Raw genomic sequence first — 17169 nt, forward strand, 5'->3', positions numbered from 1 at the left:
GCTATATATCTATATAAGACAGTGGACAGCAGAAGGCAGGGTTTCCTCCCTATTCTGAGCATATCTCACTTCTATTTTTAGTACCCTCTCATCCAGATGCGAGACCACTCTCTGCAATGCTCACAGCAACAGAGAATCTGCGCTAGAAACTGGACAGCAGAAGTACCTTGTTGCTCACTACTCATTACACTCTCTCATTTGTGTCATAGTGTTTATTACTGCCATATTTCAGCAGCAACGCCCAATCTCATCCGACCTTGGAAGCTAAGCGCTGATAAGCCTGATCAGTACCTAGTAGGGTGACCTCTTGGGAATATCAGGTGCAGTAAGATTGTGACCTCTGATCACAAACAGCAGAAGTGTTAGAGCAACTTCTGAAACTTACCTTTTCCTTATCCAACTTTCCCACAAACCTTCTATTTATCTACAATTGGCTTTGCCTTTAGGCTTATTTATCAATGCTCTTTTGTATCTTTAATAATCATACTTTTATCTTAAATGCTTTGTTATCTATAAGGATCTAGCCTTTTAGCAAACAGAATCTCTACCAGGTGATTACCCTCAGTCATTTGACATTTCAATTATGAACCTTTGTGCCTCTCATCTATTCTCATGAGGTTTTAGACTAGGTGCTTACCTACAATTATCACTGCGGTGATTATATGTACATATCATTTACCTCTACTCCAATTTTGAATTTTGATTAACTCAGGCACCTTAATAATATTAATTTTTTGTAATTTTTATGTTTTTCAGTATATTTTTCACCACAGGTGCCCATAATTTTGTATCAGGCTTATCCTGATTTCTGTCAATATATATGTTTACTTTGTGTTCTTGAACAATTTTTTTGTATCAAACTCCTCATTACTTTTATTCGTTATTAATTAAATGTTAAGTTTTAATAAACTTATTTCATATTTCTAAGCGTGCCCCAACACAGAGTCTTTCTTTTTTCTTTTCTTAGCTCTGTGTCACTGCAAGTATCCATTCCATATCTGTGCTGCATTTTTGTGAGCAGTATATATAGTAGTACAGTGCAGCATTTTGGTGACCAACAGTATATAGGTGTACAGTACAGTAGACCATTGCTGTATCTTGCAGCTCTGTGTCACTGCAAGTATCCATTCCATATCTGTGCTGCATTTTTGTGAGCAGTATATATAGTAGTACAGTGCAGCATTGTGTTGACTACCAGTATATAGTAGTACGGTACAGTAGGCCATAGTGTTATCTTTCTGCACCGTGTCACTTCTAGTATCCTGATGAGTGCTTAATATCTGTGCTCAGTGTCAGTGCTGCGTTGTGGTGACCAGTATACTACAGTACAATAGTCCAGTGCTGTTCTCGCTGCTCAGTGTCAGTTCTCCGTAGTATAATCAGTTCTCAGTGTAATCAGTGCTCAGTATAATCAGTGATCAGTATAATCAGTGCTCAGTAAAATCAGTGATCAGTATAATCAGTGCTCAGTAAAATCAGTGCTCAGTAAAATCAGTACTCAGTATAATCAGTGATCAGTATAATCAGTTCTCAATATAATCAGTGCGCTGTTAGATGTGCGCCCGTTTTCCGCCATTAGTGCATTGGGATTTAGACAATTGATGAAGTTATTGTGTCCCCGGTACAAAATCCCATCTAGATTCCACTTCACTAGGCAGGTGATAGCGAGATTTTACCAATTAATATCAGTGATTTATAATTATTAATTACAGTGATCTTGCCAAATAATTACAGTGATTTTGTCATTTTCTTCCAGTGATTTGGACCAATAATACCATTGATTAGAATTAATAATTCCTGTGATTTTGTCATTTTCTTCCAGTGATTTGGACCAATAATACCATTGATTAGAACTAATAATTCCTGTGATATTGAGGTGTTTGTGTCGCTTAGCTTAGCCATCCAGCGACCACAGTGCACCTCTTTTTCTGTTTTCTTTGCATCATGTGCTGTTTGGGGACTATTTTTTTAAGTGCCATCCTGTCTGACACTGCAGTGCCACTCCTAGATGGGCCAGGTGTTTGTGCCGCCCACTTGGGTCGCTTAGCTTAGTCATCCAGCTACCTCGGTGCAAATTTTAGGACTAAAAATAATATTGTGAGGTGTGAGGTGTTCAGAATAGACTGGAAATTAGAGATGAGCGCCTGAAATTTTTCGGGTTTTGTGTTTTGGTTTTGGGTTCGGTTCCGCGGCCGTGTTTTGGGTTCGACCGCGTTTTGGCAAAACCTCACCGAATTTTTTTTGTCGGATTCGGGTGTGTTTTGGATTCGGGTGTTTTTTTTAAAAAACACTAAAAAACAGCTTAAATCATAGAATTTGGGGGTCATTTTGATCCCATATTATTATTAACCTCAAAAACCATAATTTCCGCTCATTTTCAGTCTATTCTGAATACCTCACACCTCACAATATTATTTTTAGTCCTAAAATTTGCACCAAGGTCGCTGGATGACTAAGCTAAGCGACACTAGTGGCCGACACAAACACCTGGCCCATCTAGGAGTGGCACTGCAGTGTCACGCAGGATGTCCCTTCCAAAAAACCCTCCCCAATCAGCACATGACGCAAAGAAAAAAAGAGGCGCAATGAGGTAGCTGACTGTGTGAGTAAGATTAGCGACCCTAGTGGCCGACACAAACACCGGGCCCATTTAGGAGTGGCACTGCAGTGTCACGCAGGATGTCCCTTCCAAAAAACCCTCCCCAATCAGCACATGACGCAAAGAAAAAAAGAGGCGCAATGAGGTAGCTGACTGTGTGAGTAAGATTAGCGACCCTAGTGGCCGACACAAACACCGGGCCCATTTAGGAGTGGCACTGCAGTGTCACGCAGGATGTCCCTTCCAAAAAACCCTCCCCAATCAGCACATGACGCAAAGAAAAAAAGAGGCGCAATGAGGTAGCTGACTGTGTGAGTAAGATTAGCGACCCTAGTGGCCGACACAAACACCGGGCCCATTTAGGAGTGGCACTGCAGTGTCACGCAGGATGTCCCTTCCAAAAAACCCTCCCCAAACAGCACATGACGCAAAGAAAAATAAAAGAAAACAGAGGTGCAAGATGGAATTGTCCTTGGGCCCTCCCACCCACCCTTATGTTGTATAAACAAAACAGGACATGCACACTTTAACAAACCCATCATTTCAGTGACAGGGTCTGCCACACGACTGTGACTGATATGACGGGTTGGTTTGGACCCCCCCCAAAAAAGAAGCAATTAATCTCTCCTTGCACAAACTGGCTCTACAGAGGCAAGATGTCCACCTCATCATCACCCTCCGATATATCACCGTGTACATCCCCCTCCTCACAGATTATCAATTCGTCCCCACTGGAATCCACCATCTCAGCTCCCTGTGTACTTTGTGGAGGCAATTGCTGCTGGTCAATGTCTCCACGGAGGAATTGATTATAATTCATTTTAATGAACATCATCTTCTCCACATTTTCAGGATGTAACCTCGTACGCCGATTGCTGACAAGGTGAGCGGCGGCACTAAACACTCTTTCGGAGTACACACTTGTGGGAGGGCAACTTAGGTAGAATAAAGCCAGTTTGTGCAATGGCCTCCAAATTGCCTCTTTTTCCTGCCAGTATAAGTATGGACTGTGTGACGTGCCTACTTGGATGCGGTCACTCATATAATCCTCCACCATTCTTTCAATGGTGAGAGAATCATATGCAGTGACAGTAGACGACATGTCCGTAATCGTTGTCAGGTCCTTCAGTCCGGACCAGATGTCAGCATCAGCAGTCGCTCCAGACTGCCCTGCATCACCGCCAGCGGGTGGGCTCGGAATTCTGAGCCTTTTCCTCGCACCCCCAGTTGCGGGAGAATGTGAAGGAGGAGATGTTGACAGGTCGCGTTCCGCTTGACTTGACAATTTTCTCACCAGCAGGTCTTTCAACCCCAGCAGACTTGTGTCTGCCGGAAAGAGAGATCCAAGGTAGGCTTTAAATCTAGGATCGAGCACGGTGGACAAAATGTAGTGCTCTGATTTCAACAGATTGACCACCCGTGAATCCTTGTTAAGCGAATTAAGGGTTCCATCCACAAGTCCCACATGCCTAGCGGAATCGCTCCGTGTTAGCTCCTCCTTCAATGTCTCCAGCTTCTTCTGCAAAAGCCTGATGAGGGGAATGACCTGACTCAGGCTGGCAGTGTCTGAACTGACTTCACGTGTGGCAAGTTCAAAGGGCATCAGAACCTTGCACAACGTTGAAATCATTCTCCACTGCGCTTGAGACAGGTGCATTCCACCTCCTATATCGTGCTCAATTGTATAGGCTTGAATGGCCTTTTGCTGCTCCTCCAACCTCTGAAGCATACAGAGGGTTGAATTCCACCTCGTTACCACTTCTTGCTTCAGATGATGGCAGGGCAGGTTCAGTAGTTTTTGGTGGTGCTCCAGTCTTCTGTACGTGGTGCCTGTACGCCGAAGGTGTCCCGCAATTTTTCTGGCCACCGACAGCATCTCTTGCACGCCCCTGTCGTTTTTTAAATAATTCTGCACCACCAAATTCAAGGTATGTGCAAAACATGGGACGTGCTGGAATTTGCCCATATTTAATGCACACACAATATTGCTGGCGTTGTCCGATGCCACAAATCCACAGGAGAGTCCAATTGGGGTAAGCCATTCCGCGATGATCTTCCTCAGTTGCCGTAAGAGGTTTTCAGCTGTGTGCGTATTCTGGAAAGCGGTGATACAAAGCGTAGCCTGCCTAGGAAAGAGTTGGCGTTTGCGAGATGCTGCTACTGGTGCCGCCGCTGCTGTTCTTGCGGCGGGAGTCCATACATCTGTCACAGTCATATAGTCCTGACCCTGCCCTGCTCCACTTGTCCACATGTCCGTGGTTAAGTGGACATTGGGTACAACTGCATTTTTTAGGACACTGGTGAGTCTTTTTCTGACATCCGTGTACATTCTCGGTATCGCCTGCCTAGAGAAGTGGAACCTAGATGGTATTTGGTAACGGGGGCACACTGCCTCAATAAATTGTCTAGTTCCCTGTGAACTAACGGCGGATACCGGACGCACGTCTAACACCAACATAGTTGTCAAGGCCTCAGTTATCCGCTTTGCAGCAGGATGACTGCTGTGATATTTCATCTTCCTCGCAAAGGACTGTTGAACAGTCAATTGCTTACTGGAAGTAGTTCAAGTGGGCTTACGACTTCCCCTCTGGGATGACCATCGACTCCCAGCAGCAACAACAGCAGCGCCAGCAGCAGTAGGCGTTACACGCAAGGATGCATCGGAGGAATCCCAGGCAGGAGAGGAATCGTCAGAATTGCCAGTGACATGGCCTGCAGGACTATTGGCATTCCTGGGGAAGGAGGAAATTGACACTGAGGGAGTTGGTGGGGTGGTTTGCGTGAGCTTGGTTACAAGAGGAAGGGATTTACTGGTCAGTGGACTGCTTCCGCTGTCACCCAAAGTTTTTGAATTTGTCACTGTCTTATTATGAATGCGCTGCAGGTGACGTATAAGGGAGGATGTTCCGAGGTGGTTAACGTCCTTACCCCTACTTATTACAGCTTGACAAAGGGAACACACGGCTTGACACCTGTTGTCCGCATTTCTGTTGAAATACCTCCACACCGAAGAGCTGATTTTTTTGGTATTTTCACCTGGCATGTCAACGGCCATATTCCTCCCACCGACAACAGGTGTCTCCCCGGGTGCCTGACTTAAACAAACCACCTCACCATCAGAATCCTCCTGGTCAATTTCCTCCCCAGCGCCAGCAACACCCATATCCTCCTCATCCTGGTGTACTTCAACACTGACATCTTCAATCTGACTATCAGGAACTGGACTGCGGGTGCTCCTTCCAGCACTTGCAGGGGGCGTGCAAATGGTGGAAGGCGCATGCTCTTCACGTCCAGTGTTGGGAAGGTCAGGCATCGCAACCGACACAATTGGACTCTCCTTGTGGATTTGGGATTTCGAAGAATGCACAGTTCTTTGCTGTGCTTTTGCCAGCTTGAGTCTTTTCATTTTTCTAGCGAGAGGCTGAGTGCTTCCATCCTCATGTGAAGCTGAACCACTAGCCATGAACATAGGCCAGGGCCTCAGCCGTTCCTTGCCACTCCGTGTGGTAAATGGCATATTGGCAAGTTTACGCTTCTCCTCCGACAATTTTATTTTAGGTTTTGGAGTCCTTTTTTTACTGATATTTGGTGTTTTGGATTTGACATGCTCTGTACTATGACATTGGGCATCGGCCTTGGCAGACGACGTTGCTGGCATTTCATCGTCTCGGCCATGACTAGTGGCAGCAGCTTCAGCACGAGGTGGAAGTGGATCTTGATCTTTCCCTAATTTTGGAACCTCAACATTTTTGTTCTCCATATTTTAATAGGCACAACTAAAAGGCACCTCAGGTAAACAATGGAGATGGATGGATACTAGTATACAATTATGGACGGACTGCCGAGTGCCGACACAGAGGTAGCCACAGCCGTGAACTACCGTACTGTACTGTGTCTGCTGCTAATATAGACTGGTTGATAAAGAGATGTCGTAGTATGTATGTATGAAGAAGAAAGAAAAAAAAAACCACGGTTAGGTGGTATACAATTATGGACGGACTGCCGAGTGCCGACACAGAGGTAGCCACAGCCGTGAACTACCGTACTGTACTGTGTCTGCTGCTAATATAGACTGGTTGATAAAGAGATGTCGTAGTATGTATGTATGAAGAAGAAAGAAAAAAAAACCACGGGTAGGTGGTATACTATTATGGACGGACTGCCGAGTGCCGACACAGAGGTAGCCACAGCCGTGAACTACCGTACTGTACTGTGTCTGCTGCTAATATAGACTGGTTGATAAAGAGATGTCGTAGTATGTATGTATAAAGAAGAAAGAAAAAAAAACCACGGTTAGGTGGTATACAATTATGGACGGACTGCCGAGTGCCGACACAGAGGTAGCCACAGCCGTGAACTACCGTACTGTACTGTGTCTGCTGCTAATATAGACTGGTTGATAAAGAGATGTAGTAGTATGTATGTATAAAGAAGAAAGAAAAAAAAACCACGGGTAGGTGGTATACAATTATGGATGGACTGCCGAGTGCCGACACAGAGGTAGCTACAGCCGTGAACTACCGTACTGTGTCTGCTGCGACTGGATGATAAATAATGATATAAAAAATATATATATATCACTACTGCAGCCGGACAGGTATATATATTATATAATGACGGACCTGCTGGACACTGTCTGTCAGCAGAATGAGTTTTTTATAGAATAAAAAAAAAACACCACACAAGTGAAGTCACACGACGAGTGTTTAACTTTTTCAGGCAATCACAATATAGTATACTACTAACTATACTGGTGGTCAGTGTGGTCAGGTCACTGGTCAGTCACACTGGCAGTGGCACTCCTGCAGCAAAAGTGTGCACTGTTTAATTTTAATATAATATGTACTCCTGGCTCCTGCTATAACCTATAACTGGCACTGCAGTGCTCCCCAGTCTCCCCCACAATTATAAGCTGTGTGAGCTGAGCACAGTCAGATATATAATATATACATAGATGATGCAGCACACTGGGCTGAGCAGTGCACACAGATATGGTATGTGACTGTCTTGTACTCCTGGCTCCTGCTATAACCTATAACTGGCACTGCAGTGCTCCCCAGTCTCCCCCACAATTATAAGCTGTGTGAGCTGAGCACAGTCAGATATATAATATATACATAGATGATGCAGGCATGCAGCACACTGGGCTGAGCAGTGCACACAGATATGGTATGTGACTGAGTCACTGTGTGTACCGTTTTTTTCAGGCAGAGAACGGATATATTAAATAAAACAACTGCACTGCTGGTGGTCACTGTGGTCAGTCACTAAACTCTGCACTCTCTTCTACAGTATCAGCCTCAGGTCAATCTCTCTCTCTCTCTCTCCTAATCTAAATGGAGAGGACGCCAGCCACGTCCTCTCCCTATCAATCTCAATGCACGTGTGAAAATGGCGGCGACGCGCGGCTCCTTATATAGAATCCGAGTCTCGCGAGAATCCGACAGCGTCATGATGACGTTCGGGCGCGCTCGGGTTAACCGAGCAAGGCGGGAAGATCCGAGTCGCTCGGACCCGTGAAAAAAAACATGAAGTTCGTGCGGGTTCGGATTCAGAGAAACCGAACCCGCTCATCTCTACTGGAAATGAGTGGAAATTATGGTTTTTGAGGTTAATAATACTATAGGATCAAAATTACCCCCAAATTCTATGATTTAAGCTGTTTTTGAGGGGTTTTTGAAAAAAAAAAACACCCGAATCCAAAACACACCCGAATCCGACAAAAAATTTTCAGGGAGGCTTTGCCAAAATGCATCCGAATCCAAAACACGGCCGCGGAACCGAATCCAAAACCAAAACACAAAACCCGAAATATTTCCGGTGCACATCTCTAATGATATATAGTAGTGTCTACATTACAATAGAAACATATAGTAATGCCCCATAATAATAGACATAAATAGTAGTGTCCCACATTACAATAGTAATATATAGTATTGCCCCCATAATAATAGAAATATATATTAGTGTCCACATTATATAAAAAAATTAATTATCCCACACAGTGAAGCTAGAGACATGCCCAGCAGCCCAGCCTGTGAAGAACTAAAGCCACTCAGTGCCGATGCATCACACGAGCGGAGTGAAGGGAAACAGCTGGACACTATTGGAAAAGGCATCCAACTCAGTCCCCAGACTCCTCTCTTTGCACCAGCTGCTGCCGCCAGGAGAGGAAGCGTGATGTGATCTCATGACATCAACGTCTCACTCCCTGTAGCCCTTACAAACTTGGAGGTGCCGTCATGCTGCCAAACACAATGGTCTTGTTGCTCAGCAGCGCATTATAATTGCAGTAATGGCAGTCACAGGTGCAAAATGTGCAGTGGGTGGTACTGCACACCTGCTGCCAAATTCTTAATGGTACTCTGTACCCAAGCGTACCTGCATACTTGCACCACTGGGTGTCGCACAATACGAGTATGAATATGAAATTAAATATATTACTGTGGTACCACCTTCACCCACAGTGTCACGTCCAGGGATCAGGGCTTCTTAGCCACCCAGACTTACCCATCTTGTCCTTGTGGCGGGGTCCTTCTGTGAGCGGAGCGGGCTGCTGGCGGCGGGCGTTGGGTGCTGGCAGGCTGATGAGAGGCTGCAGGGACAGGGATTTTCTCCAGGCTAGATGTGGGAGTGCTGCAGTGTCGGGTCATGGGCGTCGCCATCTTGGATTCTGGACATATGACTGACAGGGCCAATCAGCTGCTGTGAGGCTGTAGGCTGGTCTTAGGCCAATCAGTAACAACTAGAGATGAGTGGGTTTGGTTCTCAGAGAACCGAATCCTACCGGACTTTGCCTTCTGATTTCGGTTTCGAGCCAGGCTCGGGTTTACCCGCCTGACTCGGAAACCCGAACGTGGCAAAACATCATCATCCCGCTGTCGGATTCTCGCGGGATTTGGATTCCATATAAGGAGCCGTATTTTCACTCCAGTCTCGGAGAGTGTATTGAGAGGACATGTCCTCAGTGTTCAGTGTTTACGTGGGGGCGAGAAAGTGGGGTGGCGAGTCTTGTGCTGTGTTGTGATGTCCAGTGTAGTCAGTGTATTGTGCTGCATCAGTCCAGCCAGTCACGGTGTTGGTGTCTTCTGCTGCCATATATCCAGTTAGCTGTATAAAGTGGTGCTGTGTTGTGCTGTCCAGTCCAGTGTAGTCAGTATATTGTGCTGCATCAGTCCAGCCAGTCACAGTGTTGGTGTTCTCTGCTGCCATATATCCAGTGTAGCTGTATAAAGAGGTGCTGTGTTGTGCTGTCCAGTCCAGTGTAGTCAGTGTCTTGTGCTGCATCAGTCCAGACAGTCACAGTGTTGGTGTCCTCTGCCGCCATATATCCAGTGTATCTGTATAAAGTGGTGGTGTGTTGTGCTGTCCAGTCCAGTGTAGTCAGTGTATTGTGCTGCAACAGTCCAGACAGTCACAGTGTTGGTGTCCTCTGTTGCCATATATCCAGTGTAGCTGTATAAAGTGGTGTTGTGTTGTGCTGCATAATACCAGTGGTAGTGTCCTGTCCATCAGTCATTCCAGTGACTATATACGCTGGTGCTATATGTCCACTGCTGCCGTATAATAATTATAACAACAACCACAAGTCCCTTACAGTGTTGTTGTTTTGTGCTGCAGCAGACCAGTGGTAGTGTCCTGTCCATCAGTCATTCCAGTCATTCCTGTGCCGCATATTGTCTTATATAACTCCCAAAAAATAATGGAGAACAAAAATTTTGAGGATAAAATAGGGAAAGATCAAAAAGAACCACTTCCTCCTAGTGCTGAAGCTGCTGCCACTAGCCATGACATAGATGATGAAATGCCATCAACGTCATCTGCCAAGGCCGATGCCCAATGTGATAGTAGAGGGCATGTAAAATCCAGAAAGCCAAAGTTCAGTAAAAAGAACCAAAAAAAGAAATTTAAATGGTCTGAGGAGAAACGTAAACTTGCCAATATGCCATTTACGACATGGAGTGGCAAGGAACGGCTGAGGCCCTGGCCTATGTTCATGGCTAGTGGTTCAGCTTCACATGACGATGGAAGCCCTCATCCTCCCGCTAGAAAAATTAAAAGAGTTAAGCTGGAAAGAGCACAGAAAAGAACTGTGCGTTCTGAGATGGTTTCACAAATCCCCAAGGAGAATCCAAGTGTGTCGGCGGTTGCGATGCCTGACCTTCCCAACACTGGACGGGAAGAGGTGGCTCCTTCCACAATTTGCACGCCCCCTGCAAGTGCTGGAAAGAGCACCCACAGTCCAGTTCCTGATATTCAAATTGAAGATGTCACTGTTGAAGTACACCAGGATGAGGATATGGGTTTTGCTGGCGCTGAGGAGGATGTTGACAATGAGGATTCTGATGGTGATGTGGTTTGTTGAAGTCAGGCACTGGGGAAGACACCTGTTGTCCGTGGGATGAAGATGCCCATTGTGATGCCTGGGCAAACTACCAAAAAAGCCACCTCTTCGGTGTGGAATTATTTCTCCACAAATCCGGACAACAGGTGTCAAGCCTCCTGTTGCCTCTGTCAATCTGTAATAAGTAGGTGTAAGGATGTTAACCACCTAGGAACATCCTCCCTTATACGTCACCTGCTGCGCATTCATCAGAAGTCAGTGTCAAGTTGTGAAACTTTGGGTAAGAGCGTAAGCCAGTGATGGCTAACCTTGACACTCCAGCTGTTGTTTAACTACACATCCCAGCATGCCCTGCATCAGTTTTAGCATGGCCAAATAGCAAAACTGTATCAGGACATGCTGGGATGTGTAGTTCAACAACAGCTGGAGTGTCAAGGTTAGCCATCACTGGCGTAATCAGTCCACTGACACCTAAATCCCTTCTTCCTCCTGTACCCAAGCTCCTGCAAGCCACACCACCAACTCCCTCAACGTCAACTTCCTCCTCAGTCAGGAACGTCAGTAGTCCTGCAGGCCATATCACTGGCAAGACTGAGGAGTACTCTCTTAACCGGGATTCCTCCAGAGGATCCTTGAGTAGTACGCCTGCTGTTGCTGCCGCTGCTGTTGTTGCTGCTGGGAGTCGATCATCATCACAGAGGGGAAGTCGGAAGACCACTTGTACTACTTCCAGTAAGCAATTGACTGTCCAACAGTCCTTTGTGAGGAAGATGAAATATGACAGTAGTCATCCTTTTGCAAAGCGGATAACTGAGGCCTTGACAGTTATGTTGGTGTTAGACGTGCGTCCGGTATCCACCATTAGTTCAGTGGGACTTAGAGAATTGTTTGAGGTACTGTGTCCCCGGTATCAAATCCCATCTAGGTTCCACTTCTCTAGTGAGGTGATACCGAGAATGTACACAGGCGTCAGAAAAAGAGTCACCAGTGTCCTACAAAATGTGGTTGTATCCAGTGTCCACTTAAAAACGGACATGTGGACAAGTGGAACAGGGCAGACTAAGGACTATATGACTGTATCAGCCCACTGGGTAGATGTATTGTCTCCCGCAGCAACAACAGCAGCGGCACCAGTAGCAGCATCTCACAAACACCAACTCATTCCAAGGCAGGGTACGCTATGTATCACCGCTTTCCATAAGAGGCACACAGCTGACAACCTTTTACGGAAACTGAGGAACATCATTGCAGAATGGCTTACCCCAATTGGACTCTCCAGTGGATTTGTGATATCGGACAACGCCACCAATATTGTGCGTGCATTACATCTTTATAACTTTATAACCTGTCATATGAAGAATATTATATATGTGTAGGAATGTGCATGCGGCCTTACCTATGTGGGCAAAACAGGAAGGTGTGCCAAAGTGAGATGGGCCGAACACATCTATAATATTCGCAAAAGTCTAGAAACACATTGGGGGACTTTTAAATGTTTGAAAAGTCAGTTGGGAGTCTGTTTTTTCCTATCTAATAGAAAGGAAAAAACACACCCAATCAACTTTTCAAACATTTGAATTCCACCCATAGTGTTTCGTCTCATTTTAAGAAAATACATAATTCTAATGAATGTCTATTAAAGAGCTTTTGGGGTATACAAGTTATTGAACAGAAGTGGAGAAATGTTGAAAAGAGATTATCCCAGGCAGAAATTAGGTGGATTCACCGTTTGGGCACCCTTGGTCCCAGGGGACTAAATGGTGAATTTGAAATTGAAGTGCTTTCTGCCATAATCCCACTTGATATCCTTATATTGTGTGATTTTTACCCACTATGGTGGTCATTCCGAGTTGATCGCTCTCTAGCGGTTTTTAGCAGCCGTTCAAATGCGATGCCACCGCCCACTGGAAGTGTATTTTAGCTTAGCAGAAGTGCGAACGGTTGTATCGCAGTGCGCCTGCAAATATTTTTTGTGTAGTTTCAGAGTAGCTCAAAACCTACTAAGCGCTTGCGATCACTTCAGACTATCCAGTTCCGGATTTGACGTCACACACCTGCCCAGTGTTTGCCCAGCCACATCTGCGTTTTCCCTGGCACGCCTGCATTTTCGAAACACTCCCTGAAAACGGTCAGTTACAACCCAGAAACGCCCACTTCATATCAATCACTCTGCGGCAACCAGTGCGACTGAAATGCATCGCTAGAGCCTGTGTAAAACTGCATCGTTCGTTGTGCCCGTACATCGCGCGTGCGCATTGCGCCGATACGCATGCGCAGAATTGCCAATTTCTAGCCTGATCGCTGCACTGCGGACAAATGCAGCTAGCGATCAACTCGGAATGACCCCCTATGCTCATATGTGTGCTGTCTATTTTTTAATGGTTGCTTATTGATACATTACCCGTTTTATGATTAATGGTAATTGCTGCATTTTTTATGTTTATTTTGCGTATAATGCACCATGGAAGAGACATAAACCTGGACTCTTTTATTGTGTGGCACGTTTTCTTAGGGATTCCGCTGCAGTTTTAAAGAGTTAATGTGATTTTCGACTGAGAGAATCTCTTACTCTGGCTGTGGAGCGCAGATCCTGACACTTCCGGGTATGTGGAATGCACATGAACCGCATGATGTATTTCCGGTTCTGGTTTCTGAGGTTACTGCGCATGTGCGCCAGCAGGAAAGCGCCAATTAGCGACGATGGATTTCAGCTGTAAGCCTTAATCTTAGGGTTTAAAAACGGACACTTGGAGCCAGAGAACCACGCTTCAGATGAAGGACTACATTTCTGAAACGCGTTAAGAGTGTCTCCTTGCTGTGGACTCTAGGACACACATATCTCTCTGGGGAGGCAGTGCTATCCTGTATGGAATTAGGCATCCGGAAAGCGTGGTAACCATCCACTGAAAGATCATCTGTGGCTTCAGAAATCCCCCTGGGTGATATATGCTGTGCTGTCCAATGGAGATACTTGTGATATGCTGTTTTTATTTATGTTTCTTGTAAGTGCAATCTGTGGCATTAAACCATTGTGGATTTTAAAAATGACTACACTATGGTCTATGATTTTTAGGGTCTCCCACTTTCCTCATTCATATTGGGGAAAAGAGACACATATTTTACAGGTCCATTTAAGGGACTAAAAACCACATTCCGCTCTGTATTTGGAGGAGAAATCTCTCAGATAGATCATCCACTTGTTCATAACTTCTATATATTGAGGACTGCACTTAATTTTATGGTGATTGCATTTATTTTACAATCCATATGTGTACATTGTTATGTTGCATGTTGTAATGTGATATTTGGTAGGTGCTCTGTTTTATGTGCAAAATCTTTCTTTCTTGTATATTGTCTTTCTGGTGTGTGTGGATGCACATCAATTTACATATATTGTAACTGCGTACCAAGTTTTATTGCGCAAGTTTTCCAAAAAATCTGCTATCGAACAGGTGTGACTTGTCAAGAGTCAGCCTGTGGAATCACTTGCCTTCTTAATGTGTTTGAGACCATCAGTTGTGTTGTGCAGAGGTAGGGTTAGTACACAGTGGACACCCCTATTTGACTACTATTGTAATTCATATTATGGCACGAACCACTCAGCTCTGCAAAGAGAAATAACAATCCATCATTACTTTAAGACATGAAGGTAAGTCGATACAGAAAATTAACTGTTCAGAGGAGGCTGCTTGAATCAGGCCTTCATGGTTGAGTTGCTGCGAAGAAGCCACTACTGAGGATGAACAACAAGAAGAAGAAGAGAATTGTCTCGGCCAAGAAACACAAGGAATGAACATTAGACCAGTGGAAATCTGTACTTTGGTCTGATGTGTCCAAATTTGAGATTTTTGAATCCAACCGCCGTATCTTTGTGAGATGCAGAGAAGGTAAATGGATGGTTTCTGCATGTGTGGTTCCCACTGTGTAGCATGGAGGAGGAGGTGTGATGGTGTGGGGGTGCTTTGCTGGTGACACTGTTGGTGATTTATTCAGAATTCAAGGAACATTTAACCAGCATGGCAATGACCCCAAACACCTCCAGGCTATGTAAGGGCTACTTCACCAAGAAGGAAAGTGATGGAGTGCTGCATCAGATGACCTGGCCTCCACAATCACCCAACCTAAACCCAATTGAGATGGTTTGGGATGAGTTGGACCGCAGAGTGAAGGAAAAGCAGCCAACAAGTGCTCAGCACCTCTGGGAACTCCTTCAAGACTGTTGGAAATCCATTCCAGGAGACTACCTCGTGAAGCTGATTGAGAGAATGCCAAGAGTGTGCAAAGCTGTCATCAAAGCAAAAGGGGGCTTCTTTGAGGAATCTAAAATATAACACATATCTTGATTTGTTTAACACTTTTTTGATTACAACATAATTCCATAGGTGTTCTTTCAGAGTTTTTATGTCTTCAGTATTAATCTACAATGTAGAAAATAATAAAAATAAATAAAAAACATTGAATGAGAAGGTGTGTCCAAACTTTTGACTGGTACTGTATATTAATTATTGACAGATCACCCCTTGTCAGACACACTACTGAACACCAGAGCACCCCTGGACTGATACAGCAGCCCTACAGGATCGTTCGTCCATTTAATGCATTCTCAAAGCTGTAGTGAAAATGGTGCCAGTCAAATCATAAACCCCACGAGAATCTGACAGCGAGATGATAATGTTTTGCCTCATTTTGGTATCTGAGCCTGGCGGGAAACCCCGGCCCGGACTCGGATCAGCAATTTCGCTTAGGTTCGGTTCTCCGCTCATCTCTACTACAACTTCATCTTATTGAAGCGGTTTTTTTACATTCTGCATGACCTATTTCTTCATACAGTATCTTCTGTAGCAATAAATATTATAAAATAATGCTTAAAATAAAGTTCTTATTATGATCGTCAAATAGAGATGAGCGCCTGAAATTTTTCGGGTTTTGTGTTTTGGTTTTGGGTTCGGTTCCGCGGCCGTGTTTTGGGTTCGAACGCGTTTTGGCAAAACCTCACCGAATTTTTTTTGTCGGATTCGGGTGTGTTTTGGATTCGGGTGTTTTTTTCCAAAAACACTAAAAAACAGCTTAAATCATAGAATTTGGGGGTCATTTTGATCCCAAAGTATTATTAACCTCAAAAACCATAATTTACACTCATTTTCAGTCTATTCTGAATACCTCACACCTCACAATATTATTTTTAGTCCTAAAATTTGCACCGAGGTCGCTGTGTGAGTAAGATAAGCGACCCTAGTGGCCGACACAAACACCGGGCCCATCTAGGAGTGGCACTGCAGTGTCACGCAGGATGTCCCTTCCAAAAAACCCTCCCCAAACAGCACATGACGCAAAGAAAAAAAGAGGCGCAATGAGGTAGCTGTGTGAGTAAGATTAGCGACCCTAGTGGCCGACACAAACACCGGGCCCATCTAGGAGTGGCACTGCAGTGTCACGCAGGATGGCCCTTCCAAAAAACCCTCCCCAAACAGCACATGACGCAAAGAAAAAAAGAGGCGCAATGAGGTAGCTGTGTGAGTAAGATTAGCGACCCTAGTGGCCGACACAAACACCGGGCCCATCTAGGAGTGGCACTGCAGTGTCACGCAGGATGTCCCTTCCAAAAAACCCTCCCCAAACAGCACATGACGCAAAGAAAAAAAGAGGCGCAATGAGGTAGCTGTGTGAGTAAGATTAGCGACCCTAGTGGCCGACACAAACACCGGGCCCATCTAGGAGTGGCACTGCAGTGTCACGCAGGATGGCCCTTCCAAAAAACCCTCCCCAAACAGCACATGACGCAAAGAAAAAAAGAGGCGCAATGAGGTAGCTGTGTGAGTAAGATTAGCGACCCTAGTGGCCGACACAAACACCGGGCCCATCTAGGAGTGGCACTGCAGTGTCACGCAGGATGTCCCTTCCAAAAAACCCTCCCCAAACAGCACATGACGCAAAGAAAAAAAGAGGCTTTTTACTGATATTTGGTGTTTTGGATTTGACATGCTCTGTACTATGACATTGGGCATCGGCCTTGGCAGACGACGTTGCTGGCATTTCATCGTCTCGGCCATGACTAGTGGCAGCAGCTTCAGCACGAGGTGGAAGTGGATCTTGATCTTTCCCTAATTTTGGAACCTCAACATTTTTGTTCTCCATATTTTAATAGGCACAACTAAAAGGCACCTCAGGTAAACAATGGAGATGGATGGATTGGATACTAGTATACAATTATGGACGGGCTGCCGAG

General features: G+C 45.1%; 1 pseudogene; it reads left to right on the forward strand.

Moving 5' to 3' along the window:
* Nucleotides 1-213: 213 nt before the first annotated feature.
* LOC135051857 (5S ribosomal RNA) lies at nucleotides 214-332 on the forward strand (annotated as a pseudogene).
* Nucleotides 333-17169: the final 16837 nt, after the last annotated feature.

The sequence above is a fragment of the Pseudophryne corroboree genome, chromosome 2 (genome assembly GCF_028390025.1).
Source record: "Pseudophryne corroboree isolate aPseCor3 chromosome 2, aPseCor3.hap2, whole genome shotgun sequence".
In the NCBI taxonomy this organism is placed as follows: Eukaryota; Metazoa; Chordata; class Amphibia; order Anura; family Myobatrachidae; genus Pseudophryne; species Pseudophryne corroboree.